The 18463-nt window shown below is 39.3% G+C and overlaps 1 protein-coding gene and 1 long non-coding RNA gene across 2 annotated transcripts in view; both read right to left on the bottom strand.

Annotated features, from left to right (window-relative positions):
• Positions 1-12096, bottom strand: part of phactr4a (phosphatase and actin regulator 4a) — a 125661-nt gene extending 113565 nt beyond the window's left edge. Inside the window, exon 1 of the mRNA XM_080045705.1 lies at positions 11781-12096. The gene's annotated coding sequence lies outside the window, so the exon portion shown is untranslated. The remainder of the gene's footprint in view (positions 1-11780) is intronic.
• A 2843-nt stretch (positions 12097-14939) lies between these two features.
• On the bottom strand, positions 14940-17118 carry LOC307264547. Its single transcript, XR_013845320.1, has 3 exons — positions 16696-17118; positions 16281-16331; positions 14940-15076 (listed from the first exon to the last, which is right to left on the bottom strand). It is a non-coding gene; the product is annotated as an uncharacterized lncRNA (long non-coding RNA).
• Positions 17119-18463: the final 1345 nt, after the last annotated feature.

Here is an 18463-nt window from a genome sequence, read left to right as displayed (position 1 = left end):
TTATAGTGATCGAAATTTAAATGAAAATGTTCTCATAGCCCTACAAGAAGGATGACTTACATTTGGCTCAATTTGGAGAGGTTTTAAACTTTATAAACTTATTCTCAATTTCTATAATTTTGGCGCTGGTGATTTTCCTTTGGCGCTGGATAAATCGTCTTTGGCATGAGGCAAAAAAAATCTATGCAGAGAAAACCCTGCAACCACTTTATTAGGTACAACTTTCTAGTACTGGGTTGGACCTCCTTTGGCCTTAAGAACTGCCTTAACTCTTCGTGGCATGCTTTCAACAAGGTGTTGGAAACATTCCTCAGAGGTTTTTTTCCATATTGACATGATTCACGCAGTTGCTGCAGATCTGCCGGCTGCACATCCATGATGCGAATCTCCTGTTTTTCCATATCCCAAAGGGGCTCTATTGGGTTGAGATCTGGTGACTGTGCAAGGCCATTGGAGTACAGTGAACTCATTGTCATGTTCAAGTAAGCAGTTTAAGATGATTTGAGCTCTGTGACAATGTGCATTATCCTGCTGGAAGTAGCTATAAGAAGATAGGTACAATACACTGTGATCATAAACGGATGGACATGGTCAGCAACAATACTCAGGTAAGCTGTGGCGTTTAAAAAATGCTCAATTGGTACTAAGGGGCCCAAAGTGTGCGACGAAAATATCCCCAACACCATTACACCACCAACCTGAACCGGTGATACAAGGCAGGATGGATCCATGCTTTCATGTTGTTTAAGCCTAATTCTGACCCTATCATCTGAATGTTGCAACTGAAATCTGGACTCATCAGACCAGGGGCCTATTTCAGGTAGCTGGTTTTACATACTCTGAGTTTAATCCTGCACTCTGAGTTGGTCAACTCAGAGCGCAGGGTTGACGAGCAACTCTGGGTTTTCGGTTTCAGAACAGTGGATCAGCGTTGGGTTAATCAACTCTGAGCGTGTTCACTCTGGGTGGAGCGTGTGCATAAAAGCCATCGTCAATGGATCGCTGATAACATGATTCACCATGGAAACAGAAGAAACAAATGCTTGATCCTCCCACTTATCCACTTCTCAAAAAAGAAAAAAAAAGAAAACTTCTCCGCTCCTCCCACTAGAGTAAGAAATATTAACGGATGAGCTTATGGAGAAGAATGAACGGGGATATTGTCTCATAACTCTGATCTAATCACCTCGGCAATTCAGAAAAAAAAACGGTGCAAAAGTTTTTTGTCAAGAGCATCATTGCTTCCGTATGAGAAGCAAGTCTATTTTAAGAAATTACGCATATCAGCAGCAACAAAATTATTAAGATGCCGCTGCACAGCATTGCTGACAGTGTTTTATATTCACTGTATTATGTAGGCAAGCTATATACTGTGCAGTAAACAGACTGTCGCTTCTTTTAAATGGGGAGGGAAAGATATTAACGTTTGACACATAAGGTGACAGTTTCCATTGTAGATCCTGATTGTTTTATTACCAGATCCCTTGTCCTCTAGTGATCACAGTTTAAATTATTATATTATTTCTATATTCATATTGGGCTATTTAACGAGGCTTGTCTGTGACTTTGGGATGACACAAGTGAACAGTAACGATCGCGTGCAGACATAAATAGCCTATGTTCAGTGGCACAGATGTTAAAAAACTCCTGATAATGATAAAAATAAATAAAGAGATACATACAATACAATAGGTTTATTAATCTGAATGTAAAGCATGTTCACGATGTGTAAGGTGGCCGCCTATATGAACGGCACGAGGGCTGAGAACTACACTACTGATCAGATAAATGATCGATCAAACGTAAAATCATCAGGAAATGATAAAAACATCCCGATGGAGATTTCTATGGAGTGATTTTGCTTTAAACTGTACAGGGACGCGTGTGACAGTGACACTCTTTCTTCAGTCGGAGCTGCAGCGTAAAGTGAAAACAAACTCAGGGTAGGTCTAATAGGGCCCTATGATTTCCGCGAAAACGAAAACACGGACAGAATCGGGCAATAAAAACGGAATCTACTGTTTAACACGGAATGTCACGGAATTCACCATTATTTTGGTGAAATTCAATTTCCAAGGCAAAGGGAAACAACACGGTTGAAATTAAAGCAGAACTAGGGAGGAATTTTGACCAAAGACCAAACTACTGCCGTGAAAAGTAGAGCCTGGCTGCAGGATCGCTAATGTAACACACGGCGCCAAACCCCTTTCACAAATCTGTCTATTCAATGTTTACTTATGAATGTATCCATGTACGTAACTCTGACATGTACATAACTTAATTTATTGTTAATAATATGGTCCGTTTATAAATTCGGCATATGATTAAAGCATCTAAAAGCACGTAATCATGTTAAACGTTTACTGTTTTTAAGTTGTTAATGCCACTCGCTCCCGCAGATACACAGCACAGGGAGGTCTTATATTCAGCCATTGCTAAAGGGAGTGTTGTATTATGGAACGGCCGCTGTGGTACGAAATTCCAGTCTCAACAATGTTTCCTACACGCAATTATAACTCTAGCGTCTACAGCCCGTTGTTTTCATGTAGTGTAACTTATGTAATGTGTTACATTATTCAGCTGTTGCCGTGATGTCGGCTAACGCTGATGCTAATGATAACTAGCTCTCCGTCGCACAATAGACTGTAGGTTGGTGTTGCAGCTAGCTGTTAGGTGAAGCACTGTACCACAGGTAAAAGCCATGGACCTATAAAGCCTGTCCAATATTCACTCTAGTCCAGCTTCTTGAAAAGTTTATAAGGACTTTATTATTTATGTAAAAATAATATTTAATGTTTCACTTGAAGCACAAAATGAATGGCTTTATTTTCTGTTATAGCCTATACCCAACAAATTTGTTTTTTCGTTTTTTTTAAGCACAAAAAACAGTGCAATGTTGTGATGTATTTTAAATTTAGCCTTATATCTGATTAAATTGTTAGAATAGTATTTGTTCGCAATAATTAGACACTCGTTCTGATGACGAAATGAGTGTTAATTGTAAAAAAACGGAAGTCATGAGATTAAAACGGAAAAAACGGAATTTGTGAAAAAATAAAACGGAATTTGGAAAAAAATAAAACGGATTTCATAGGGCCCTAGTCTAACCACCTCCAGAGCAGGTTAGACCCACGGCGTATGTTGCCGCAGTAACTGACTCTCGGTTGCGCTGAACCTGCTTCTTGAAACGGAAAACCGAGAGTTTCCACTAACTCAGAGCGAACAAACTCTGGGTTGCCTCAAAACCAGCTACCTGAAACAGGCCTCAGGCAACGTTGTTCCAATCTTTTATTGTCCAATTTTGGTGAGACTGTTTTAATTGTAGCCTCAGTTTCCTGTTCTTAGCTGACAGGAGTGACTCCCGGTGGAGTCTTCTGCTGCTGTAGCCCATCTGCTTGAAGGTTGGGCATGTTGAGCGTTCAGAGATGGTATTCTGCATACCTTGGTTGTAGGGCTGATCCGAATTATTCGAATACTCGTTTGGTAAGTTAGTATTCGAAGCTCAATTCAGTTGTCTTTAACTGCAATATATGTTGGGTTTTTCCTGCATAGAGACATTTTCGGCACCCGTCAAAGAGGATTTATTCAGCGCCAAAGGAAAATCACCAGCGCCAAAATTATAAAGATTGAGAATACATTTAGCAAATTAAAACCTCACCAAATTGATCCCAATTTAAGTCATCCTTCTTATAGAGCTGGGCAATAACTTGAATTTCAATTTCCATTACTATTACGGCTTCCCTCAATCATGAAAACAAAATAATCGTAATAAAACTATCATTGTTCCGCACGCCGTGACATGCATGCTTTTAAATGCAGCAAACCCTTGTTTCGGCCGTGCGCTCCGCTCGACACTCACCTGATAGTTTAGTGTACAGCTGGTTCCGAGCATGGTTCCGAGTAGGAGGGGGAGAGGTACGTTTGCTGGGTCTTTTGAAAAACTTCTAGAAGACGTATTGTCCGAAAACACTTCAGACTCACAAGTTCACAACAGACTAAAATAATGTGCAAGATAAGTCACGCGAGGACACCCGAGTCACGTGACATACGCGACCGCGAGAGAGAGAGAGAGAAAGAGAGAAAAAAAGGCATTTGCGAGCGACCATGTCTGCACATCAAACTTTGCGACCAATTTCTTTACTCACTAAAAGTCGATTCATAGTGGTCTATGACCAAGCAATACAAGAATAAAAACACAGGAAGTTTAAGGCTCCTTGACTCCTGCAACCACAACAGTCAACACTGTACAATGCATCTGCCCATCCAACCAGCTCCTTGAGACATAAATAAATCACCTTAGATGTAATGCTAGCAAAAGACGTGCCCTATCAACACCATTTGCAACAGTTTAATTGTATTTTGATATTCATCTATTCAATTATTAGAAATATATTCAATTATTAGAAATATTTTTCACTAAGATGCTGACTTTTTAGCACAATAAAAAATATTTTCATATTAAATATTTTTCACTTATCTATTTGCATTTTCCTTGTTTTCAGTTCAATTAGGATATATTTTAAGTCCAAAGCCATGGTGTTTATAGAAACAACCTTGTTAAAAGTTAAATAAAAGCATGATGTTCTTAAATCAGGGGTTGACACTAAGGTTTCAAATGCACTTGCCCATAGGGCAAGTACAGGTAATGTTTTACTTGCCCGAATGTTGTGTTCACTTGCCCAAAAAAAGAAAAAAAAACTGTTAAACAATGATATATACAGTATAGGCTAATTGAATTATACATTTTAGCGATCTCTTATCTCTTAAATGCAAACACTGCTTACTAGTTTCATCCTGACCACATAAAACGAACAACAATTCATATAAGCCTAGATATCATGACATCACACACTACACCAAGCGCTTGGTCCTGCTGCAACATCGTGAAAGGGCCTCTTTTTGCCATACACCTTGCCCAGGGGCTCAGAAAACTCAGTCTAGCTCAGAGTCAAGCTGAATGTTAGCTTCTACAGAAAAATGTTACTTATTTAAAACGGTCACATTGTGCCAAAAAGTGATCGTGTGCCATACAATTATTAAAGTCCACCATGTTAAAGCTATTTCCCAGTTATACTGTAAGTAAGGAGGGGGATCATTCATTTCTATTCATATTGATACCATTATAAAGACTCCACAATCCAAATCTTTATCGATATCTTTCTATTATTTTGTTTAAAGAGAACTGGTATTATTGCTTTAATTGCTTACAAGATGAGCAGAGCTCAGGATAGGACTTTAAGCAGGTCATAATTCCATATTTAGGCCTACTATTTAGTTTATAGCCTATTGCTGCCGGGAAAACAAGTTTTTTACCCAAACTGTAGGCTATTATTCAAGCTTTCCGCGAAAAACTCAAATTTCTTATTTTCTTGATGTTACATTTGAACACATCATGATGTCATTTTATTGACCTTTGCCTAATAATCATTTTACTGAGCCGACCTGAACACATCACATTTGAACCGTTTGCGATTTTTTTTAGCTAACTAGGTCTTATCCTGCAGATTTTAATATGGATTTAAAAACTATCCGATTTTTTAACTGCGGGACTTGTCTACAGTCTCTCGTTTGTTGATCACCGCTGCATTGAATGAATGATGAGACGGTGCGGAGCCCGTCTGCAGCGGCAGCGGCTCAGCAGACAAGAGTTTTTTTGTTTTTTTTTGAGACGGAGCGGGTGGAAGGAGTTTCTTCAAGACAGTCGAAGGTAGAACACTTTTACAGTCAATGATGCGTATTATGTGGAATAATACGCTGAAGTAGGCCTAATTAGATGAAGATGACCCGACTCGATATTTAAAATTATATAATGTGACCTAGCCTACTGGACTCCATAGCGGTATCGATAAGCTCAAACGTTATTGATTTCTGGGTTTTGAATATAGCGGAACCAGGTCCGTAGGATAGAGCCGGCTTTCGGAACGTAGACAGCGAAACTGCGCGCACACAGGCTGTGTGGCTGTGTGTGTGTGTGTGTAGTGTGTGTGTGTGTGTGTGTGTGTGTGAGAGAGAGAGAGATAGAGTGCGAAAGAGCGACCGTGATGCTGCTGGCTGCCGCGCGCAGCTGCTCAATTGCGAATATAGTCGATCTATTTTGTGTGAGTTAGCGGGAAATTTTTTTTTTGCAGACTGTAAAACACATGAATACATAGCCTAGACTACAGACAAACCCTCTAAAATCCACTTGCCCGTCCGGGCAACCAAGAAGCAATCTCAACTTGCCCAAACATTATTTTCAGTTGTCCCGGGCAAGCGGGCAACCGTTAGTGTCAACTAGGGGTGTAACGGTACACTAAAGTCACGGTTCGGTACGTACCTCGGTTTTGAAGTCACGGTACGGTACAGTACGGTACGGTTCATAGTTAAGGGAGAATCAGTAACTAGCTGACAGTATGTAACATACAAATAAAATGCATAACAAATATAAAAATACTGCTGCAATTCTCCAATAAATAAAATACTTATTAAATACTAGTGTAGGTTCAGTATAAACTAAAATTGCAATGAAAAAATATACAGTAGGCTATTAATGGGTCTTTTTGACTTTAAAAAAAGAAAATATTGATGCAGCTCTCTTAACCCATTGATGACTATGGCAATCTAGGATGCATGTCCTTAATGCCTGAGGGTTTTCTGAAAAAATAGTATGAATTGTCAAGTCTACCAAAACCTTAATATCTAAGCCTGCGTAGCACATAGAAACATGAAATAAAATACATTTAAAAGTTAAGGTTCACAGGTTTTATTTAAACATGCTCCCTTAGCGCTTACAGACCAACACATTTTTCTAAAAATCGTCAAAATTAGATGGGGGAGAAAATAAATAAATAAATAATATAAAATATTTAAAAATAATGTGCTAAATGAGGTTATATAATCCTGCTTCCTTTTAGCATGGATAGTAGTGACTGAGTGTGCAGTGGAGGGATAAAGATAGACAGATAGGCTATAGGAAGGAGAAGATCGCTTTATTTTATCATTTAGTTCAGTTATCACTGGCACCATAAATCCGACTTCCCAGTACAACTGGAACGCAGACTGACTCCTGCTGTCGGGAGCCGATCAGCTGGTCCAAACGGCTGTATACCACGGAGATGAAAACGAAACTGAAACTTAACTATCGCCTGGCTGGGCTGAATTTGAGTTGGAGCAGCAAAATATAGCCTAAATTCATAAATATTGTTAATAAATAGATGCAATGTGTTGTGTGATTTTCGTCAGTAGCCTATAGTAGTCCTAGATTCTGCGCTCCGAACACCACTAACTGTTCTGTAATACACTATCGCCCCGTATTTTTTTTTATTATTTATTTATTTTGGTGCCTTCTAAAATGCATGTTCGACGTGTTGCCGCATAGGCGATCGCAGTGAAACAACCGACATTGTTCCAAACGTCTATCACTGTTTTCATAATTCACCTGGAATCTTAAGTTATCTCTCAAACGGGATTTGAATAACAGGGGGGCGCCTGCAAGCTCCGGTTTCCTGTTGACTTTCGTCATGCAGTTCGCTCTCTGTTCGATAGCACTGTATAACATCTTTATTTGCACTACTGATAGACTGTAAACGAGGGTTACTATAACTGCTAATAGTGATGCAAACGGAACACTAGAGTGGAGAGCTGTTTATCTCTTGCTCTGACTGCTGCGTGAGAACTCGGCCGCCTGTCAGTGCTCTGGGACGGGGGGGAGTGGCCGCGGAGTCACCCGCTGCTCGTTTAGAAGTTAAGAGCGATACATGCTTTAGCGACAGCCAGGGTCTCCAAAAGTCGCCAATAACACCAGAAGAAGCGGCTAGATTGGTCGCTTATTTTGAAAAAAGAGTCGCCAGAGGGGTCTGAAAAGTCGCTAAATATAGTGACAAAGTTGCTAAGTTAGCAACACTGCCTGACCCTCATGCTCACCATGGAGATAAGACTCTCAATCGCTGGCTGCTACTGCGCACGTGCGAGCCGAGCCGGAGGCTAAATGGTCCGGGGGGAACTCCGACGACAAGTTTTAAGTTCCACACAGCAAAACAAGCCTGTACATTTGCCATATAACGCTATGTACGCCACAAACGGACCGCGGTCCACCTCTGTAACACCAAATACGTGCCTGTACCGTCACGGTACGGTACAAATACATGTACCGTTACACCCCTAGTGTCAACCACTGTTAAATCAATGAATAACTGTCTTAATAATCAATAAAAATTCATGATTATGATTTTTTCATTATCGAGCATCCCTACCTTCTTGCAATTTCCATGGTTTGGATCAATTACCGTACTTTCCGCACTATAAGCCGCACTGGAATATAAGCCGCAGGTGTTATAATGTTTAATTACCATATGTAAGAATTTGTGCACAGAGAGGATTGTCGGGAAAGAGATGGCTGCTTGAGGAAGCTCCCATTTATTAACATTTCAACAAACAAGTTGCATATTTGCATAACGTATTCAAGTGTTACCATTTAGTGCAATAGCTACTAGGGATGGACACGAGTGTTTTCACTACTCGTGTGATCGCTTGCATTCCTCGAGGATCAATCGATTCCTCGTTAAACTTTTTTAAATTTTTAGAACGCAGCGCATCTGTCTGCAGAATAACGGTGCATCGCAATAAAGCCAATAACCTGTGCTTAATGCTTCTTGTCAAACAGTCACAGTTACCATACGATTGTAAGGATTTATTTTCCACAAGTTTAAAACACATTTTCCTAACTGAAAGTAATTAAATAAGCGGGCCACAATTTAAACCGATCGAGTAGGTCTGCGGTGGAGAGAAAAAAAAGAGAGAGAAAAAAAGTATGGGCTGTAGTTGGCTAACAATCAAAATAGACAACATTTAAAATAAGAAGGGCAGCAAATACAATAAAATTATTGTCCTACAATTTAAACACATAGATAGGCTAAATAACTCACCAAAGCAGTAGAAGTAGTAGTTGTATATCCAACCGCGTAATGCTCACTCCGTCCGTGACTAATTACCGCGACTAATTCCTCGTTAACGGAACATTACACCGGTCGGCTTTTGAATCTCAATCCTATATTCCATAATAAAGGCTTCTTAACTGTTGTTTGCTCGAATGTGCCCGAAGTCAGCCTGGATTCTTTACGTGACTTTCCAAGTTTTCCAACACCACACACTGGCTGCGCTGCACGGAGGTGGCAGTTATTTGCGGTTGCTGTTTGACACAACGCTTAGTTTATTTAACTTGGATCAAAATATTTAATTTTGTTAAACTTTATTTTATCCGTTTTGTGCCGTTTTGTACACGTATATAACATTTTAAAATAGGGGCGGCCTGCCGGCCGGCCTAAGGGCTACAAACACTAAAAAAAACAAAAAACGATTTTCCTCATCCACCAATCGAGATCATTTGAAACGAGGAGTACTCGAGTACTCGATTACTAACGCCCATCCCTAGTAGCTACAGAACATATACTGTGCTGTGTAATAACAGGGTCGAAAAACGGGGAAAAAGTTGCGGCTTATAGTCCGAAAAGTACGGTATACACAATTACATTATTAATCAGTTAATATCTACAGGTTGTTTATTGTGATTTCATCCGAGTCAGTGAGCTTCATGGTAACACAGTGATTGTGTGACAGGCTGACTGAAATGCTCTTTAGCTAGAGAAACTCCCCTCTTTATAGTTTTTGTGTTCTGAAAGTCTCTAGGCCAGCAGAGAAGGCTTTGCTGGCCCTGACGGCCTGCCACTGCTAATCGGATATGCTTACTGTTACTGAAACAACTCACCACAGCCTCTAGATTCAATGTTTACTCACATGAATACAAACCCAAGAAAAATCCAAACTGTAAGAAGATCTTGTTGAAGCAGCATTCTAAATGTCAACAAGTGCATGAGGCATTTAATAATCTAGCTGTCATGCTAAATGCACAGGATTCCTCTGGATAGGTTTAAAATCATCTGTGTTCTGTTTACTCTACACTAGTAGCACTAGCTCATACATTTAACACAATCCCGTTTGTTCACTGGAAGCTTCCACAGCTCATTAAGAGCTTCCAGTTGATGAGACAAAGGGGCCAGCGCTCTGCAAAGCTGAGGGGAGTACAAACAGCCACTGGGCCAAGTCCATTCTGCAGACTTGGCAATCAATAAAAAAAGAGCCAGGCTTTAGTTTGTTTGAGAGCTAGCTGCATGGATCTCAATGAGCCACTGTCATGAGCTACATAATGGCAGATTATATAATAAATCCCACACAGACCAACATTTAAAATGCTCAAACAACTTAATATAAATATATCTCTGCTGTCTAATCACTTCTATTCTACCCAGTTAATAGCTTGTTTTACCAAATTCAGCCATTTCTACAGTTTGTTTCCCATGTGAGAATTGACTAGAGAGCGCCAAGGTGGCACCATTTTTGTTATAGTTTAATTTGGAAAAACGGTTTTAGGCATATGTATAATTTGTAGGCCTATCTATATACATATGTGGCAGATATTCATTCTTGGTGTGCAGTAGACAACTCTTTCTAGAACTCTTTTTAGAACAAGAGAAAATAGAGCAACTGACCAAAGATTACCATTCTACAAGGTCAAAAATATGTCCTGGACATGCAACAAAAACTTGTTCCTTGGCAAAAGGCATACCTTTCTCTCAAATGTTACTTACAAATGTTAGCAAGTTTTTAAGCCATAGTGTAAACTATCACCCAAACTGGAATGAAAACATTGCCATTTGGTTAAGGTTCTAATTACCACTAGATGGAATTTGGATACGTGCCAAAGAAGTTGTCATTGTAAACAAAATCCCCTGCAACATACCTAATCACAGACAATTTCAACCTCATTCAAAAGTGCTAACCACCTTTAAGCATTTAGATTGAGAAAAATCTACTCAGTAAATGTGGTGCAATCCCTGTCAAATGCAATAATCCGCTCTATTTGTAGCGTGTACAAAGCCCAATAACATGACTGACCCGATTACAATGCTGCCTATCTAACAAATACAAAGAGCTGCACGTCCTTTTGTCTTCTCTCGTTCTCAGAGTCTATATCCTGCCCTACTGTATAGGGCGTATTACAGCAAACAGACAGTATTTAAAGCCCTGGATGCCTGTTGGAACAGGTAGACGGGCCTGTGAATGGAATGCAGAGGAATTCCTCACACGCACAGACACACACGGAGGCGAGTTACTTTCTTTGAGAGCCAAAATAGTTAACACCTGAAGCCTCCCTCCTGTCATTAGACAGTCATAGAATATAATACAGAGCTGACGTGCAATGTTAGCTCGAGGGCTCAGTGACTCCCCAAACGCAAATATACAAAAGGTACAATAATTACAAAAGAATAAAATAAATATTAAAAATCAAAGTTTATATATTTTCGCAGTTGTAAAGTGAGCTGAAATCTACAGACAGCAACACTACAGTCATTGGTAAAGTATCTTTAGCTTTTCAGCATCGCAATAGCTAACATTACATGTACACTAGCATGCTAACGTCACAAAGGTAGCCTACAGGTAGAGGATAACAGAGGCTAACTGTGGAAGTTAAAAGCACTCCAACAGTCTAATACAGTGCTTCAAATGTTTTTTTCAGTCTGAGGTGCATTTCACCTTTCTCCTTGACCAAACAAAACTAGTTTTGTGAGCTAAAAAATAGAAATGTATTATAAACTGTACTACCAAATGCGAAATCCTTGCTACAGCTGCTGCTAGCTAAAGTAAGTTAGAGCCAACAACAGGTGGGTGGCTACTGTCCCTGTACTGTAGCATTAGCTGACGTTATTAGCCCACACATTCTGTACTCGCTCACACAGTCTACTTACCTTTTCTAGTAGGTACACTCGTTTGGAAATGTATCAAAGAGGCAGCAGGCGTGTCTTTTCCCTGTATCTCGTTGAGCCCCTTCTTACTTGTGACACTTGTCGCTGCTATCCATCACCGGGAGAAAGCAAGGCGGAACTAGCTTGACTAAACCTTTTGACCCAAATAAAGTTGCAACAAGAGACTTTCCAGAGAGTGCGAACTAAATGAAGCACACGAGCATCGCCTGAATTGAACACCAAATGCCAAGGGAGCCGTTTAATGTAGCATTCAAAACTTCTTAGTGAAGACTTTTCTGTCAGAAAGGTGTTTCATGTTAACTCGGTACAAGGAAGATTGAATGATGTTGCGCATGCGCTTTTCAAAGCAGGCTGCCGCCCGCCCGGTTTGATGAGAATTGTTTGGCAACCTAAACCCTGGTTAGGAGCAGTCAAAGAAAGCCTTTACGGTTAGTCAGGTGGTTTTTGTGACGTCTTCCCTGATCGGATTGCAGCACAGCAGCCTATGTACATGGTCAGACTGGGCAAGCAATAGGTAAATAACCAGTTATTTTACTAATATTGACATGGACAATGATTTTGTACAATTTGTATGTTCGGTGCTCAGGTGCACTGATATTTACAGTTTGAGTTGTTTGAACTCAAGCTGCTTCAATTCAACCCATCTCTTATGGTCAGTGGTCAGTGTCACAACGTTTTTATTTTATTTTATTATTTGTAGAATATTATACCATATTCAATACAAAAGGTGAAAGCAAGGCTTACTTTAATTACTTAGGCCTTTAAATTCCTTTCCGAACATAGGCCATTGATGGATCGTTTCCACCCTGTCTGTCTAGGGCCATCCTCTCCAGCTGTTTCCACGTCAGTCCGTTCTTTTTCACATCTATCTGTGCTCCTTCTCCGGGTGTTTTTGGGTGTTCCTATGCTCCGTTTGCCTTGTGGCTTCCATGTTAGTGCCTGTTTGGTTATTGCCATTTTGCTTTTTCTTAGCGTGTGTGACCTATCCAGCTCCACTTTCTCCTCATCAGCTGTGTCTCTATTTGCTCTTGATTGGTGCGTTCCCAATTCCCGTTGGTGTTACTGATGCGGTTTGGCCAAAAGATCCTGAGGATGCTTCTAAGGCAGTGGTTGATGAAAGTCTGCAGTGTTTATTGGTGATGTTATTGGTGTTCCTCCAGGTTTCTGATCCATACAGCAGTACGGACGGATTTAACGTTTGAGTTGAAGATGTTGAGCTTCGTATTGATTGAGATGTTCTTGGTTTTCCAGATCTTATTTATTATGTTGAAGGTGTTCTTGCTTTCCCTATTCTTGACTTCACATCTTCCTCTGTCCCACCGTCCACAGCTATCACACTTCCCAGGTAGGCTAGGCCTATGCAAAATTTGTCGACCTCTTCCAAGAAGAGGAAGGCAAGACAATGTAGGCGAATAGGGTATAAATGTTAACGTATTCACCTTATTCTGGAACGTAACCATGGAGGACAGCGAGCAATCCGACTTGTGCATGAACTTCCGGTCAGCGCGGTCTGAGTGTAGCCCATAGACTTTATGGGTTAAAAACCAACTGAATAGCGTCCTTACCCGGAGAAGTGATCTTGGCTATATGAAGCTACGTTGAAGAAACTACTCCGGGTGCTACTAGCTAGCCAGGTATGTCAAACTATCAACAACCTCCTCTGTTTATACTGGTTTGTTTAAAAAGTGTGAACAATTGCGAAAAGAAAAAAATATGTATCATGTAACGTTTGTTATCTAATTAATTCTACATTCAATGTAAACATTATACATATCTTACTTGTGAAACGGATAAACCAGATAATAATATAGGCTACCTACTAATGTAGATTGGGCCAAATATAGGCCTATGATGACCACATAACCTGTCAAAGTAGCCTACAGATCAGATCGTTGCAATCATTTTGGGTTATGGGAAATAGTAAATGCAAATGTATCTTAGAGTTGTTTAGTGGGGAAATTATTATTTTGTTTGTAGGCTGCATTAATGAAATACAATTTTCTTTTACTAGATGACTGCGACACCCAGCAGCGAGTCGTGGATGTGCCAAACTCACTGAGATGCTGTGACCCAGTGGGAGGACTGGACCCTTTGTGACCATAGTTACAGTTCATGTTTCACCCAAGACATGTACAGTTAAATGTCAATTGGTTTACGTATTACAAGACATGCAAAATGTACAGTCAAATGTTAATGTGTACCTTTTACAAAAGACACAAGCGAAATGTACAGTAAAATCTCACAAAGTTTATTAAAAACACATTCTAATTTCAACAGCATTCAACAATGAAATATCTTGTTATTATTCCTCAGATGTATTATATTAATCAAGCAATTTTGGAAGCAGTTTTAATTTTGTTTCTGCAGTTAATTGTGAGTTCAGAAACGCATATAAAAGTGTCAGGTTGTATCTACATTAACAGAATGTTTAACATTAGGGCGGGAGGGAAGAAATGAACAGTGGGTTTGAATCTAGTTTTTACAAAGCTGCTTGTATATCATATAATGACAACCTGCTTGCCTCTAAGCACAATTTCTGCACATAACTTTGCATCATTAGCTACACCCAGCAATATTGCTGGGATGGGGTCAGCTTTGGTTACACCAACTGGAAATTAGAAATATGTCTTGTTGGTAAACTCTCCTCCCGTCATGTTAAGACGCCACTGCTCTGCTTCTTTCAGTTTAATTGTTTTTCTAAGTATTGATAACACTGTCCTTATGCTTTGTGAAAACCAGCTGAGGCCAGACACTCTGTTCCTCACGTAAGGAAACCGGTTACAGTACCCGCTGTACTGTAACCGGTTTCCCAATGTGAGAGACAGAGTGTCTGTTCAACTGCATTTAAAAAAATCAAAAATCCACAGCTTACTCAAAGCTTTTCTTAGCCTTAAAGTAAGTTTTACTTTGTTAGCCTCATAGAAATGTAGTGGATTCAAAAGTACAATTTATGTCTTGGTGAAGTAGTAGCTTTCAAGTCATAAGTTCCCAAAAAAGCAAAAGTAATGTACAGATATTCAAAAAACTTACTTACGTTTGGAACTCAATAAATTAACTTATTTACTGCCCACCACTGCAACACTGCATGTAATCGACGTGTGGCCCATGTGATTGTGATGCTCCCCCCCCCCCACCCAGTGTTCACATCTGATATCTTATTGCTGAAGTGGTCTTCCTGAGACTCCAGAGGAGTTCCCCAAGACTGGACACTTGGAACAGTGCTCAGTGTCCATCACTCCATCAGGGCTAGCCGACAGCCATGGCTCATCTGCTGACCACTGTGCAAAAAAAAGAGAGAGAGACATTTATTTCAAGCAGCAATCGAGTGGTTGAATCAATATACATGTACAGCAATTCTAAATATTTCTGATTAATGATGGCAGACATCTGAAAAAAAAAAAAAACTTACTTTGGATCAAAGTGTTATCATTAGACCTGTACTTTCTGTAACATAGAAATAGACCCCATCCTGTGCAACTGATTTGGCTGCTGTCATTTAGAGCAGTGGTTCTCAATTATTTTCTGTCATGCCCCCCCCCTCCCCCCCCAAGGGACAGAAAATGTTTCGCGCCCCTCCCTAAATTGAAATACTGTTGAGAACCTGCTAATATTTATTTATTTATCTGTATGAGTTTCTGGCATGAGCATTCTGCATACAATCACCTTATTATCAAATTAAATGTTAGATTATAAAATTAGCTGAGATAACTTCTGCAGCAACTTAAAAAAAAATTCAAAGTTCAGTTTATTAGCTCAATTTGTAACATTTAAACAAGACTGCTCAGTCTGTGTGAATCTCAGGACAGAGAAACAAGAGCAAATGATTCACTGAGGTTTGCATTTCATTCAACACATTTTTAAACTGTAAACATAGTTAAGGTGGTGTTTTTTTATTATTATAGGCCAATAGGCCTTCTGTGATGCGATAACCAATAATTCATTAATGTTATTATTAGTCTACTTGCTCGATTTCTTTTTAAATAGCCTACAGAGACACATGTGGACGTTTATTTACTGCAAATTGCGGCCTTTCGCAAGGTTATTATGACCATATACAAGCACACATCGCGCTCGCTTTTTTTTTGGTCAGTTGAAAACCAAGGCCACCCGCACCCCTGACCATTTGAGAAGCACTGATTTAGAGAGTGACAACTCAAGAGATTAAACTGAATATTACAATGATCCTGAATGAGTCCAATAACTGATATTAAAATATGTTGATTATGTAAGATTTAGTTAATCTTAATTTATTCTAAATAACTTTGTTGCAGGTGGAAGAGTTGCATTAAACTTCATGAAAAAACGACTCCATGTAGAGATTGCTGTACATCTCATTTAATAGTTGCTTGCGCAGTGTTTGACAAACTGAGTGAGCAACTACTAAACAATACATGGTGTATTGCCAATGCCTTGTGTATGGAGTCATTTCACATGGGGTATATTGTGTTTTTATGTAGAGAAGATTTGACATAACTCACTAACCTCAAATCCATTTATATACGTTCCTTCTTCCTCTGCCAGATTCTCGTAGTGCTGTGATACACAAAAAAAGTGTTAGCATGATCCACATTACAAGTTAAATTTGATTATATGTTTTAATACAATTGTATGTTATCACAAAGGTTCAGTATTGTTAGAGGCTTTTTGTTCTAAAGTAGCTGCAAACATTTAATATGCTACTTCACATGAATAGATAGTCTTCATGTTATTTTTTATTTTCTGGTTAGACTAGACAGAGAAAACAGCTAATCATTTCAACTAAATGTAATCACATTATTGTATATTAGGAAAGATCAACTAATATGATTTGAGATTACACTTTAGAATAGAGAAATATGCCCTTGTATGATTGACAATCATTGTAAATTCAAAACAAATAAACACTGTACTGTCTTACCTTCCTCCATTGAAGCTGCGTGGAAAACAGCTAATCCTTTACTTGGAGTAGCCTAGGTCAGCCCGCTTTACCACTATGAAGGTACTGGTAGGATTCAGTGCTCTTGACAATTTTCACCGTGGCTCCATCTTCTCCAAGGGACAGCACACAGTTAAATATGGCCATAGTAATCTAGCCACTTTCTCATGTCATCCTCGTTGCAGCCGTCCGACTGCCGCATCGAAATAAGAGGATAAGCCCACGGTGTGTATAGGCTACGTTAGCCATATAAGCTAGTTTATCAAAAACAAACGACTAACTGACAAATGACTTACTACTTAACTTAATAAACGTACTACTTTTATGTTTAGAACATTTCTGTAAACAAATATTTCTTCCCTACGCTTCAATTATGCTTCATTGCTCACCGCTGTTCACACTCTCTAGCTGCGTCGCGCTGCCGAACCGGAAATCGCTCCACAATTTCGCTCGAAACGGAAGTGCAAAAAGGGGCGGGGCTACATAAGGTGAATAGCCATCATGAAGCTCAGCCAGTAGATTAAGTTAGAGGGTCCACATTAAACCATTCTTTTTGGTATTACAATTTTTCCAGAAATGTATTTAATAAATATGCAATACATAACCAATTATGCATACATTTGCATCTCTTTAAAAAAAACATCACCATTACTTCAATTTAACAACATATGAGTGTTAAAGGTGCAGTGTGTAATATGACATCATCAAGAAAGTTCTACAAAGTTCTAGAATGCAACGCTTCCTGGGTAACCCCAACCCTTTCGAATAATAACAGAAGCTACAGTGGCCTTCAAGGACAAGAACAATTCTAAATTTTAAACAATGCACCTGATGACATTCCAACTATGACACTTTCAAGATGGCTGCACTAGGCCTTGGTCCAAGAAATGCAGAAATATGGACATATATGAGACCCTTTCTAAGGGAAAAATAAATAATTCAAAACATTTTTTTCAGCTATTATGCACTAAATTAAATAATTACTTTCTACAAAATCTGCTAGGAAATGAAACCCCAAATTCTACACACTGCAGGTTTAACATTTAAGAGAACAGATATTGGATACAGCTTTTTTTTCATTTTATACATCAAAACATACTATGTGGTACGATTTTAGGGGTGTTTTGAAAATAAATGTTTTCATTATTGAGACAATTAACAAAATACAAACAAATCCTTCTGAATAGTGCTTGGAATGATTGTGGAAAGTTTAGTGGATGCAAGTGCTTTAATAATAATAATAATAATAATAATAATAATAATAATAATAATAATACATTTTATTTATATAGTGCTCTTCTCTCATTCAGAGCGCTTAAAGAAGAAGTTAAGTTTAGAAGTTAAGATGTTTGGTTCAGATTATTGAAAAAGAAAATGTTGAGACAATGGTCGCTAAAGATTAAGTTAAGTCGTTATTTTGTCAATTACACACATGCAAGGTGAGTCACACACGGCAATCGAAATTACATTCAGCTCACCCCTCCTACATTTCTAAACACACACATGCAGTTCTATAGGGGATCATCGCACAGGGAATTAGACAAAGGTCTGCAGCGGGGCCGCGCCCCTGGAGCAGTTTTGGGGTTAAGTGTCTTGCTCAAGGACACATGGTAGAGATAGTGGGCACCGTATATGCAATACCAGCCGCTCTAGCGAAAAACACCCTCCTGTCCGGTGCCGGGGATCAAACCAGCGATCAGTTTCTAGTTGGCCCCCTACCTCCCGGTGGTAGGATGGCCTTTAAGATGGT

This window comes from Ammodytes marinus (assembly GCF_949987685.1).
Source record: "Ammodytes marinus genome assembly, chromosome: 17".
NCBI lineage: Eukaryota > Metazoa > Chordata > Actinopteri > Uranoscopiformes > Ammodytidae > Ammodytes > Ammodytes marinus.
The sequence above is the reverse complement of the archived record's forward strand: the minus strand, read 5'-3'. Positions and strand labels throughout refer to the sequence as shown.